Here is a 13490-nt window from a genome sequence, read left to right as displayed (position 1 = left end):
ATCTCTTTGGGCTCCAGGTTCTCTGGTACATGCGATATCTCTTCCCATCCATCTGCAGAGTGTCTTGGGGCTCATCTCTGTGCTGTTGGTGTTACAAGCAGTATTTCCACTGCACTGAAAATACTGCAAGTCCAAGAGTATTTTCAGAAATGGATAGAATCTAAAAACAAATTACATTTCCCAGTATTTAATCTGAACTTGGTGAAAACATTTTGCTTTTAACTGTTCCTAACTGAAAGAGTCCTTAAAGTCCTTTTAAAAATGTTTATTTTTTTATTTTATTTTAAAATTTCATGTAAAAATAACTTTCAGGCAAGGGAAGCTGCTTCTGTTGAAGGTCAGTTTCCATTTCTGTTGCACTGTGACCCTGACACAGCCATCTCCAAGCTGCTTTTCTCTGTGGCTGCAGATGGCTGGGTGGCAGATGTGTTCTCATCTGACAAGTGGCTGGATTTTAGTAGTGGAGTGAGCCATCCCCAGTAGCCATTAAAGTCAATGTTCATCACTAGTTACTTTATTCTAGTGGCTTAGAGAGTGCAATTTTCATTTCTTGAAGAAGAAACTGCTGTAATCCTGTGTCTCCTCTGTCATATAAGAGTGTGCTGGAGCTTCCATTAATCGCTGTAAGCTGCTGAGAGATCATAAGCAGGAAAGTGCATGAAAAAGCAAAATTATCTAAACATTATAAACTTCAACAAGAAAAACTCAAAATTACTGTAAAAATCAACTTCAGAATTGAAAGTTGTAATTATTTTATGCTACTGATAGCAGGGACATTATGGGTGGAAAAGAAGAGCAGATTCAGCCTCTGAGGGCTCACTGCATTTGCTTGATTGCTTTCTTAGCTTAAGCCAATGACATCCAAAATGTACCATCAAAAAGACATAAAAAGTAGCATTCTGATCAAAAGTGCCCAGATCCAAATCTAAAATTCACATCTGAATTCACACTTCAGCTCTAGGCAGCAATACTCTAAAACACCATGGTGATGGGATTTAGAAGATCCCTCCTGATGCTCACTTCTTGTCTGGAAAAGACCTTTTAGAAGTTTCACTTCCATATTGAAAAGATAAGATGGGAATAGAAATATGATTTTGCCTAAATTGCCCAAGAATCTGTTCTTCTCCTTCAGGATGTGGTTTCTAGCTCCAGAACAGCAACAGATGGTAAGGAAAAAAGATAGGCAATAGGAGAACAGGAAACAGCACTACAGAAACTTTACCCTTTATAACACCCCTAAAGAGACCCTTTATGCTGCAAGCCCCTGGCAGAGGGACATGTCATGCCTGTTATTTATCTACTTGACCAGGACATTGACTTTTTTACTACAGGACTCATTTTCAGGTTGTTCCTAAGAAATCAAGAGGTTGTGGGCAGCACCAGAACTCCTGATCTGAGAAGTCTTCTTCCAGAAGAAAACTGAGGATAATATTTGGAGGGTCTCCATTCAAGACCCTGTGGCCAATATTCATGACCCAGTTGTCAGTATTTGCAAAATCCCAATGGGAGGAGTTGGACAATTTTATTTTATTTTTTTTAAATTTTATTGCCTCTTGCTTATAGGCTGAGCCTCATTTAAACATGTTTGCTATTCGGAAGAATCTGCTAAATGGGCTTGTGCAAAACCCCCCCCTTGGATTCAGCTCCCGTGGTGCTGCTGAGTGCCAGGCACCAGGCACAAAGTGCACCATTTGTGCTGTGTCATCAGCTTCCTCTCTTGCTGGGGATTATTGCTTTTCCATGGCTGGATGCTTCTATCTTTTAAAGCAGAACAATCAGGAATAAAGAATGTCAAATGAGAAATGAACTATGAAGGACAAATATTTCAATTCCTGCACAAATAACCTGTCCTTGCTAGCCCTAGATGATGGTCTGTGAGCAAAGAAATAAAAAGAAAAACATTATCCAAGTACCTGGATAAGCACACTGATTTCATGTTTATTTATGAAAAATAAAGGCAACTCCTGGCCTTCAATCCTCAAAAGGATCATTGTCTTATCTAATTTGGTCTCCTCTGTAGGAAGCCTATTGTTTCCACCCTGTTTCCTGCTTGAAGTTTTGTCAGGTTTCCACTTCCCGTCATGGCTGGTTCAACCATGCAAATGAATTCCTACATCTCTGCATGACATGTCAGTTATTAAAGATTACGCTGGCAGGTCAGAAGAACTTAGAAGTTCATGTTTGTGGCAGGATGTGAGCCTGAGCACAGGGTTTGTGCCATCAGCTTGGTGGAGGTGGCCTGTCCTGCAAAGAATGAAGCTTTTTCAAAGGCTGCAAGTCGGTCAGCCCTAGGATCACCCAAAACTTTGAAAGTCTTTGTCTCCTTGCTTTGGAGTGACTGATGACAGGTTGGTAGAGGAGATAAAAAGATCTGTCTGGGGCTCTGGCTGATTAAGAAGTTGCTGCTGCATCTTATACACTAAGTGCCAACAAGGGTGAACACAACATGTGGATAGTTTATAGCATATTGGTTTTCTTTATATGTCATATATGAATACTCAGAAAATAGCTTAAAAAAAGATGAAGCAGTGATGCTAGGAATAATTAAATCACACTGAACTAGAGGTTGGTAGCTATGTGTTGGTAGCTGCTTCTGTTGAACTGGGTTTGGTCATTTATAATTCATAAATGCAAATATTGCTGACTCTGGTAGTCCTTTGTAAAGAGACCTGTTGCTTTTTTGTCACTGAAAGAACAATACAGATAGATTTTAAACAGCTGGACTAAAACAGTTTTACCTGGCTCCCAGGCACAGGACGATGCTTCTGAAAGCTGCACTGCAGGCTCACATTTGAATGAGGCTCTATTTTGGGAACAGAACAAACTAATTTCTCATTTTGCCATTTATTAGCCAATTGTGTGAAACCATTTTTCATGTTTTAATTCACTCTGCATTAGCAGGGTGTTCATCTTTCTAACCCTCAGGCCAAATCGTGCCTTACTACTTTCACCTCTTCAAAGAAAGAGTTGCAAGGAAAGTCTGCCTCTGCCCTGGAAATGAGGGACACAGAAAAGGCAAGTTCCCACCTTGGTGAGCCTGGATGCTTTGTGTGTGTTTGGAGTTGTGTTTTCTGGGGAAGCACATGCCATTTTTCCTGCCCTCAGCCCCGGTGTACTAACAGAACTGAGGAACTGGAGCCTTTTCTCTCTTCTGCATTATCTGAAAGGAGTGATCATTAATTTCTAATTGTAGTACACACGGTGTAATCCCACTGCTGTCAGGCTGTGCTCTTGCTTACCCATGTGTAGCCTCCAGGAGACACTTTATTACTCTTGATGGATGACCCTGGAAGAGCTCATCTTGACTTTCAGATCCTAAGCTGCATTTACAACCCTGGAAGATGAGAATCTGAAGGAGAAACATTTTGCTAGTAAACAGAGCAAATGAACATACAATAAACCTCTGAGACACAGTAATCCCAGAAACCCATGACACTATTAATAATGGGTCCCTTTCAGAGTGAAGCCACACTTCATGCCCCAAAGCCTCCAGAATTATGTTTGGGTAAACTGCAGACATCACATTCCTTGGAGGGCAGTAGCTTGTATCATCCATTTCTCTGATGTAACCTATTTTTTTTTCACTTTATCAGAGATGGATATGGTTCCCTTAAGAATCCTCATTTAAGTAGCTTCAATCTTTTTTCCACTTTACACTTATTGATCTTCTGGGCAGAATGGGTACTCTGGTTAGTGGAAAATTTTAGGGTTTTGCAGTTAGTTTTTACTCTCAGGAAGGATCACAGAATCACAGAATGGTTTGGGTTGGAAGGGACTTTATCACTGAGTTCCAACCCTCCTGCCACAGGCTGGGACACCTTTCATTAGACCAAGTTGCTTTGAGCCCTGATGGAGGTCTGTGTGCTCGGGTTCCTGGCTTTAATGGCCAGTGCAGGGTTTTGGGCTGGTCTGTGGCAACCCTGGAAAGTGCTCCAACAGCACTGGGGAGCTGCTCGTCTGCAGTGAGTTCTCTCACACTCACTTGAGCTTAGAAACCAAATCCCAGCTCAACCACCATGGCTCAGGTTCACAAAGCATGAGGGAGTTCCCTCCCCATCCAGGCAGGGCTGTGCCCAGGAGCTGCCAGAATTGCAGGATCCTTCCCAACATTTGGGACAGCAGTACCCACCTTCCATTTGAGGGAGTGGGGTGGGATCTTCTCCTGATGCTGAGTCTCCTTCCTGGAGTTTACAGCTGTGACATTGGGCCACTGTTGTAATTGTCAGTTTAGCAGTTTTCAGGGCTTTAATACACTGTATTTCTGAAAATATGCTTTCCTGCTCTACAAGTGTTATTGATTATAATATGTGTTGGATTGCAGCTGGAACAGTAATATACTCATAATGGATTTAATTTTTTTTTTTATTTTTTATTTTTTAACCAGACTTGGGGGTTAAGTGGATACTACATTATTCCGTTATTATAACTACAATATTATTTTTCTTTAACCAGGATTGTTTATTATGCATGCACTGAAGCACAAATGTGGAACAAATGAATCTGATATCAAATTAATGCTGTGATCAGGTTCCCCCCCCGCTTTCCTCTTTAGTTGCTATAACAATCTGTGATCTTGAAGCAACAATAAAATTAGAATTGCATTAAAGGTGTTTACATCATGTACGCTCTGTATCCCATTATTGTTTTTCACTCTAATAAAAGCATGGAGTGTTTGCTTTGGAATGGAACACCGTTACATCTCTTGCCTTGCCACATCTCACATTGCTTTTTGCAGCCAAAACTTGTTGTGTTTTTTGGTTTTTTTTTTTTTTGGTTTTTTTTTTTTTTTTTTTTTTTTTTTTGAGAACAGAGACAGTTATTTTGGGATGGAACTTCTGAAGGAGGGATGATTATGTTTTTTAAGATAATGTTTGTCTTTTACTTGTAGAATGCAATTCTGGAGGTGCTACCTTGGGATTTCAGAACTTCAAAGAATTGCATCTCTGCTTTTAAATGTGTGGCAAATCTCCACCCTGATGCTTGTGGAAAGTACATCTTCTAGTGGAAAGTATGTCTTCTAGCTCTTTGCCTTACTGACAAAAAGCAAATTAAAGGGGGAAGATTTTGTCAGCATGTACGTGTGCGTGGCTCACATGCGTGCGCACCAATGTGCGTATAAATTAACTTCCCCTCCTCACAACTGCACAAGCTTCTGCCCCTGGGGAGAGGATGAAAGGAAAAACATGACAGATGTTAGTCATATTGCCTGCTGCATGACTTTAAAGTGCTCTGGTAGTTCAGCTACGAGCATTATGGAAAAACATTTATGGAATAAAGAGGCCGTTATCGCAGGATCTCGGCTGTGCTGGGCATCACGGAGCCCCTTTACTGCTGCTCCTATCCAGTCTGGCACATTATTCCTTGCTGTGACATCTTTCTGTGTAGCCTTTGTAGATAATCCTTGTGATAAAGCTTCCTTCAGAAAAATGGAAGTTTTTCATTTTTAAATACATAACGTGATCACATTATGCTGAGACTGGACTTGAACAGAAATACCATGAGAAGATTTTCCTTCTCCACTCTCTAAGCCTGCTGTTCTCAGATGCAAACCACCCTTTGATTTTTTTTTTTTTTTGCAAGTTTAGCCTTTGTTAGGAACACAGGATCCATCTATTTATGAGCATTGTATGTGAGTATTTCCCTGATTAATCTAAATATAAGATGTTCAGGAGCCAGCTAATTCTAAAGCCTTTCCTGGTGGACTGTTCTTTATTTCAGATTCTGTACAACACTGAGGAGAATTCCTACATCGGGCACAGGGATTTGAGGGGGGAAGGGGGCAGATAAAAGAAAATAAAATGCCATGTAGGCTGAGAGATGAATGTAGTTAGCTGTCATAAATCTCTGGAGACAAGATCCCTCCAGAGCTGGATTCATCTAGTGATCCCCTCACTGTCTCCAGTCCTAAAGATCAAAGAGCGGTGGATTAAGTAACATGTATTCTGCAGTGATGTGCTGCTGTTTGCAGTGATGTGCTGCTGGGGATTAGCGAGGTAGGAATCACCTAAATAAAAGATCACAGCACCACAGAGCAATTCTGACTGGAAAGGACCTTGTGAGGTCCTAGTTCAACGTGCTGCTCAAGGCTGGGCCGACTTCCCTGTTAGCTCAGGGTGCTTCAGGGCCATGCCTAGTTGAATTTAGAATGTCTCCAAGGTCAGGGACCTCACCTCCTCTCGTGACTCCCATTCCAGAGCTTAACTCCTTTCATGGTGAACTTTTCCTTCCCTGTATCTAATTGGAAGTGCCCTTCCTGCAAATTCTCGTGCCTGTCCAGTCCATGTAGCTTTTTGTCCTTTTGTTGTAGGCTCTTGAAGAACATCTGTCTCTCACTTTGGGTTGTTGAACACAGCTGTAAGATCCCATCCTCCCCCACTTCTCCTGAAGCTGTGTCTCCTCCAGGATGAACAAACTCCCTGTCTCTGTATCACCACACACATCACGTGCTCTGACTCCCTCAGCATCTTGGACAATAACCAAACTGGACTCACTCCAACCAGCTGACCACTCTCTTGGTGGCCCAAAACTGGCCCCAGGGCTCCAGATGTGATCTCACGAGTACCAAATAAAAGTGAGTAACCAATTCCCCTGATCCACTTCTGGAGCAAAGGAAATGCTCTGGGACACCATAGCTACTGACACTGCAGAGCCTTTTGAAACTGGTGCCAGCTGTCAGTGCCAGTGACCTGTATAAATGATGGCCTTAGGCCTGTTCTCACTGTATAAAGTTCACAATGATCTGGGGGAAAAAAAAATCATTAATTGTTTCAAAAGAATCCAAAGACTACGTGATGCTCTGTGTGGGCTTTTACTCTTTACTGTGGCCTGCCAGGATGAGGGCTAAGGTTTTCCCAGGTGTTTGGGAGTCTCCAGCTGCCTGTGACATTTCTTGGTCTGTTTTGTGATGGTCCCTATGACCATACTCATTGTCTGCAGGAGTTGCTGCCAGGGTAACTCAGCAGAGTCACTTGGCTGCCCTGGTGACTCACTGTAGGTTCTGGAAATAGTATTGGACCAGTTCTCCCACGTTTCTAACCAGGCTTTGCACCCTCAAGCATCTTCTCATCCCTTGGCCTGGAGCTCTGCCCTCACCCTCAGCATCATGCTGTAAGGAGAAAACAGAAACAGTCTGAAATAGGAATGGGGGTCCTTGCCCCACTAATGTTTAAGGGACATGAAGCATCCCATAGGAAACCTAAGTCAAGTTGCTGATGAGTGTTCACAGTGGCTGCTGTGCTCGGGCAAAATATGGACCAGTCTGCCTCAGCTGCTCTTGGCAAGGGGAAGGGAAATGGGTGGGCTTTGCTGTGGTGGGCTTTGCTGTGGGAACTGGTGTAGTAGTGTGGCCAAGACAGCTACTTTTAATTTCAATTAAATTGGCTTCTCAAATGTCTTTACAGATGTTGTCCTCAGGCCTTTCTTGGTATTGGTACCAGTGACTAGGAAGAGCCAGCGGGGGCTGGGGAAGGACAGAGGAGAGCAGAAGATGCCCTGTGCTGGCTCTTGGTTTGTGACCACACAGTGAATGTGCTTGTGCTGTGTCACACAACAGAGGCACCTCCACGGTACCTCCAAGTGTGACGTGGTGTAGCTCTGCCAGTGTCACTCTGTGCCCAAGAAAAGTCTCACTGGCCTTACTCTGGAGAATGGAGATCCTTGCAGATGTGCCTAGATTGTCTCCAAGACCTCAAAGTTTGTTCTTGCACGAAGATCCAGCTCCGTGGAGGTGGTGTGCTGGGGGGTCACCTTGCCATCTCCCAGGTAAGATGTATGTGACTATCAAACCTTTGAGCTTTCACATTTTAGAGCAAGTGCTTTATATCGTGAGAATTTACTTTTTTGAGAAATCACACAAAGCCCACACTGACTACTTGATTACTTTGCTCCTCCGATGACCACAAGGTTTGATGCAACGTTTTGACATACTCAGAGCTGTATTTGTGCCTTCCTTTGGGTGACCTAGAGCTACACAGAGCAGCTCAGAGGGTACTCCAGTGATTTGTAACATGCTTTCTAGTTGAGGGCATATATTTATTATGGTACAACAAATGAATGATTAATAGTTGCCATAGTGATAATGAGGACTTGAAGTCTTTGAGCACTACAGAGTCAAATTCAAGCCTTGGCACATCTTTGCTGCAAAGAACTCATGGCAGGGTCTTGAAAATGGAGCCAGCATCACTTAGTAACACTAACACCTTATGGACAAAAAGATTAAAAAAGTATAATATGCTTATTGAGAAATGAAAAAAAAAAAAAGTGGAAAAGACTCAGTTCAGGTTTTTCGTTGTAGGACATTCAGTATTTTCGCAGAATCTTCTTTTTCTATGTTTTTAAAATTCCATTGAAAGCTGCTGCTTTTTACTATTAACCTTCCCTATCTTCTTTCCCCCGGCACAACTTTGCTTACTGAAATGTTACACGGACAAGATCTCTGCTTTCCAAGATCCTGCCAAAGCTTCTCTTTAATTCTAGGAATACAATAATTTCTCCAAAAATTTACTCACCTGCCACGAATAAGAAGTTTTTTCAAGGTTACAGATTTTCTCCCACTATTATCTCTTGATATTCTGTGAAGGAAAATGGCATTCAGACATCCATGGGACACTGAGGTATGTGAAGGTTACAGCTGTTTGTTCAAGCTCAGGTTGGCCACAAAGCCCTCTGTATTGAACAGCTTGTGCTGCACAGTGCAGGGGCCAAAGAGAAGCTTGTTAGTGATGGCAGCTCATGAAGTTAACCCGGGTGATGTGTCCTGACAGTCTCAAAGTGCTTCTCTAAAAATAGCAATGCAGGAGGAGTTTTGGCTTCGTTATCCTCCGCTGGATCTGTCACCTTTGGTGCAACATTTAGCCTGGAAGTGCAGGATCACCAGAAGTATAGATAAAACTTTGAGGGTCAGTGTGGCACAGCCCTCTGATTCTTCAGGATGTCTTCTGAAATCATTTCCAAATCAGACTTTCATAACCCATAGGGAAAAACAGAGAACAGACTTGGTAGCCATTAGGTACTACAATAATTAATTAAATGAGAGGGAAGGATTCTGAAACCACTAAAAGAACTAATTAAAGGAGAGGGAAGGATTCTGAAACCACTGAGACACACATTGGCTTCTGGTACACTGAGGAATTCCAGCTGAGGATCTGCAAGAGGAGTCAACTGATATATCCAGGAGATCAGACAAAGAGCAAGGCAGGAGTTATTGTGCCAAGATAAAGAACATGCACAATCTTATTTGGCGTCAGTATGCAGACATTACCCTCTGAGACAAAGTAAAAGTGGTGAGAAACCTTCTCCTTGTGTCACTTCTGCATCCTCCTACTCTTTGGGGCTTTTCCAGCTCTGAAGCATCAGGATTCTGTACTGTAAAATTGAGGTAAAATTGTTTTCCTTGCTTACTCAGCCTATGGTTTTGGGAATGTGAAGTTGCTGTCAGCTCTTTGGAGTATTGAAGTTTTGAAGACACATTCTGTGCCTGGGGATACCAGCCAGTCCTCACTTCAACAGCAGTAAATTAGAGAAAAAAGAATTGCATGCAATGTGATAATTGAGGGACAACAAAGAGAAGTAATTTTGGTGTTACCAGCAAGAAGCAAAGCATTAATTATTAGCCAGTACTGCTCTGCATGCAGATGCAGAGTGGAGATTCAGTGCCAGCAGGTATCTCCCATCAACTGACACAGGCATCAGGCACCCAAACAGCTTCAAGATCTGTGAGTCTCTGTCACCAGGTATTGTCATACACCTGCCTTTACTTGGCCAAAAGTCTGAGGGTTGCTCCAGTATTGGCTCAGCCTCAGTCACTGTGACCTCCTGAGACCCATGTATGTAGAATCCAGATCCACAGCCCACGTGTGCTCCACCGGTGGATTGCGATGTTGTCTTTGCCACGTGAGATGATCTTGTGCTCTGCCATTCTAGTTAGTCCCTCAGACAGGCTGGAATGGATGTTTGTAGTGGTAAAATGTTGTACGTGAGAGAATTGTCCTCTAATGATGGGTTTCTCCCAAACCAACATTTGGTCACTCACAGTTCCCTTGGGTTGCCCAAAGCATGCAGCCCAACTTGCTGTAGCTCAACTTCATCTGCAGCCACAGTGGGTCAAGGCTGGATATTAGGAAAAATGTCTTCACTGAAAGAGTGGTTAAACACTAGAACAGGTTTTCTGAGGAAATGGTGCAATCACTATCCCTGGATGTGTTAAAAAGCCAAGTAGTTGTGTCCCTTCACAATGTCTTTGGTGGGCATGGTGGTATTCAGTTGAAGGTTGGACTTGACAGTCTTGGAGGTCTTTTCCCACCTTAATGATTCTATGATTGTATGAAAATAATCCTGACACACATAAAGAATAAGCGTGCATGCTATTCCTGAGCTGTAAAATTTTTCAAAAAAAGGGCAAAATGACCACTTCAGTTAGAAGGTTTTTGAACAAATTTTTGTTCAATTAGCACAACTTGATCTGAACCCTCAAACAGCCTGTAATTACAGACCCACAACTGCAAAGTAGGAAGATTATGAAGGTTAAACATATCAAGTCTTTGCATGAGAAGGAAGTGATCAATGAGGAAAAAGAAAAAAAAAAAAGGAGAGTTAATGAGAGATAAAAGGATTCAGGAGTGTGGCAGATCAGTTTGTGCTAGGACACTCTGTAATGAAAGAAGACAGCTCGGCAAATGAAAGCAGAAAACCTTGATTTTGCTCAGAGTGCCATTAGAAACTTAGATGTAGTCTTCACAAATAAATCTCATTTTAAGGGCTAGTGCTCTTTCTTTTCTTTCCCAAATTTACCTGCTGTGTTAATGCAGTGTCCTCTCACATTTGTTGTTGAAAATTAATTACTTGAGTAATAAGGAGATACAAAAAAACTCTTCAAACAGGTTATAAAAGGCGTTGTTTGTGCTGAAGGGAAGTTGCCCACTGCATTTTAAGTTTGCAGCATGAATAAATCTCTTTGTGTTCTTGTTTCAGTGCTTTCTCACACACTGTGTCCCACCGTTGTGCCTAGAAGGGATAGACAAATGTAGTCTTTTGGGCTGGCTAGCCTTGTCCCAGAAGGATTCCTCTTAAAGACCATTTTCTGCTCTTTGCAATTTAAATCCCATGGGAGGAGAAACTTCCCGTGCTGCCTCAGAGGCAGGCTTGCCCTCTGCTACGTTTCACTTTAAGGAAATATTTTCCTGATCTTCAGCCTTTATGTCTCACTTGCTTAATTCCTTCCCAGTGCACCTAGTTAGATTCCATTGTACAATTCTAAATAATTAATCAACTCCTTCATTTCAAACACTTGTTGAATATAGAGCAGAGACCAAGGATTCCTCATAGAAAGAAAACAGGGAACTAGATGAGAAAGAAATGGGAACTAGATGAGAGAGGACCAGTTGAGAGGCAAGGAATGGAGAAAGAACAGTGCTCCAAGCATAAAATCCAAGCTGCTGGTAAGAGTAAAAGGGATACAGGAGAGCTGCAGTGCCCCATGGCTGATTCATGCTGCTTACTTTTGCATATTAATTTGGGAAGGCATAACACAGTTGCTGCTGGGGTCTGCTCAGAAGAAGGTGCTTTTGATGCCTGTCAGTCTGAAAGAGCAGCAGTGCACAGGCAGCTTCCCAGGCATGGCTGGGTGAGAGAACATGAAATATGGGCAGTACTGAGTGCACCATGAACAAAAACCCTGCAGCCATCTGGGTGCCCAAAAAGCCGTCAGCAGGTAAAGCTGCCCAGTTGAAGGCAGTCCTGCATATGTGCAGAAGCAGAACTCAGGAGAACTTCCAGCACACTGATGCTCCTCACAAACTTGTTTTCCCAAGGACATGAGTGGATTTTGCTGTACAAAATCCAGTTTGAAGTGTTGTGTTTTGGTGGTATTTTTGTTGTTGTTTTATTTGTTGTTGTTGTTTTTGGGTTTTTGTTGTTTGTTGTTTTATTATTATTATTTCCTTATACCTTGAAAGCTGAAGATCACAAATTCCTAGGCAAGCCCTGAAGTGCATTCCTAGGGCACACAGGCTCCTTATCTGCAGAAGAACTGTCCCAGATCGCCGTGTCCATTCCAGCCAGGATGCTAAAGCCATGTCTCTGCACCAGGATCCCTTCCTCACCCTCCTTCAGCAGAGAACAAGAATTTTCTTTCAGTGCCTGGGGAAGTGTGGATGTGTTTAAAAAAAGATTGGATGTGGCACTGAGTGCCATGGTTTAGTTGAGGTGTTGGGGCATGGGTTGAACTTGATGGTCTTGAAGGTCTCCCCAATCTAGTGATTCTGTGAATTCTGTAATCGGTCAGGCTGAGGTCTGCCCTGCGTGTGGTGATACCGCTCCACCATTCCCAGTGTACAGGGATGCTCAAACAACCAAGAACCTCAGTAAACTGAGCCCGAGGGCTGGCCACACTACAGCTCTAATGTATCAGCAGGCATTTTGGCACTGATCCCCCAGGCTGAACTCCACAGCCCTGGGACTGTAGGTGGGAACATTTCTGTTCTTTGACAAAGAAGTGAAGAGCAAGGAGCGAGGTGGCCAACATTTAACAGAACACAGTAAAACTAAAGGAGCTAAAGAAAATTAGTCTGGAGGAGAAGGGGGCACTCTGAACCCTTGTATTAATCCTGTTTGCCCTCCGTGCAAAGCCAGGTTGGTGTTGTTTCTGTGAGTTGTGAACTTTTTATTTATTCACAGCTGGGAACGCGACCTCTCATCCCGGAGCTCTGTTCCACCAGGAGTGAATTTATGGCTGGCATATGTTCCTGCAGGAGGCGCAGGAGGTGATTTATGGCAAAGAAATTACATTCTGACCCAGTGACAAGCCATTTTGCTGAGATGTTGAAGATATAAACAGTCAGGCTGTGGCACAATCGTGGGTACAATTTCAGTAATCGTGGTAGCACTTACACTTGCCCAGCCCACCCCCAGCCCCGCTGCTGGTGTTCAGAAGTTGGCTGCAGCTGTAACTCTTTTACAGGAAGCAGGAACACTAAAAGGAACACTAAAAGGAACACTAAAAGGTACATGGGCTGGGATGGGACCGTGCTAGGGTTTTCTTTATATTGGGAAGGATATTTTGGCATAAAGGAAAGCTGTCTAGTAAGCAAGCATTCCCAGTCATGCAGAGGGTGCTTGGAAGGGGACAGGCAAGATGGATATCTCACCTGGGAATTTGTGATTGTATTAACTGTGTAAGGGCCGTGAAGATGACCATGGGATCCACTAGCTTGGCAAATGGTGTTTACAAAAAAGAAGAAAGTGAACTGACAGTACATCTGCCTACACCACCCAATTTTCTAGGCATGTATGACCATTGTTTGGGAAAGGAACCTGGGATGTGGGAAGGGGAGGAGAAAAAGTCCTCCATGACCTCTCTCTCTCCCTGTGCATATGCTGGCCAAGGACTGTGCACCTTTCTAGCCAGCATGTTCTCAGTCCCTGGCTGAGTGGTGCTGTTACTATTTCCCCTTTACTCACCCACGTGTTTGCTAGAAGCCTGAGGTTTGCTGAGG

This window comes from Pyrgilauda ruficollis, unplaced genomic scaffold, assembly GCF_017590135.1.
Source record: "Pyrgilauda ruficollis isolate IOZ18807 unplaced genomic scaffold, ASM1759013v1 scaffold61, whole genome shotgun sequence".
In the NCBI taxonomy this organism is placed as follows: domain Eukaryota; kingdom Metazoa; phylum Chordata; class Aves; order Passeriformes; family Passeridae; genus Pyrgilauda; species Pyrgilauda ruficollis.
This window is presented reverse-complemented; position numbering follows the sequence as displayed.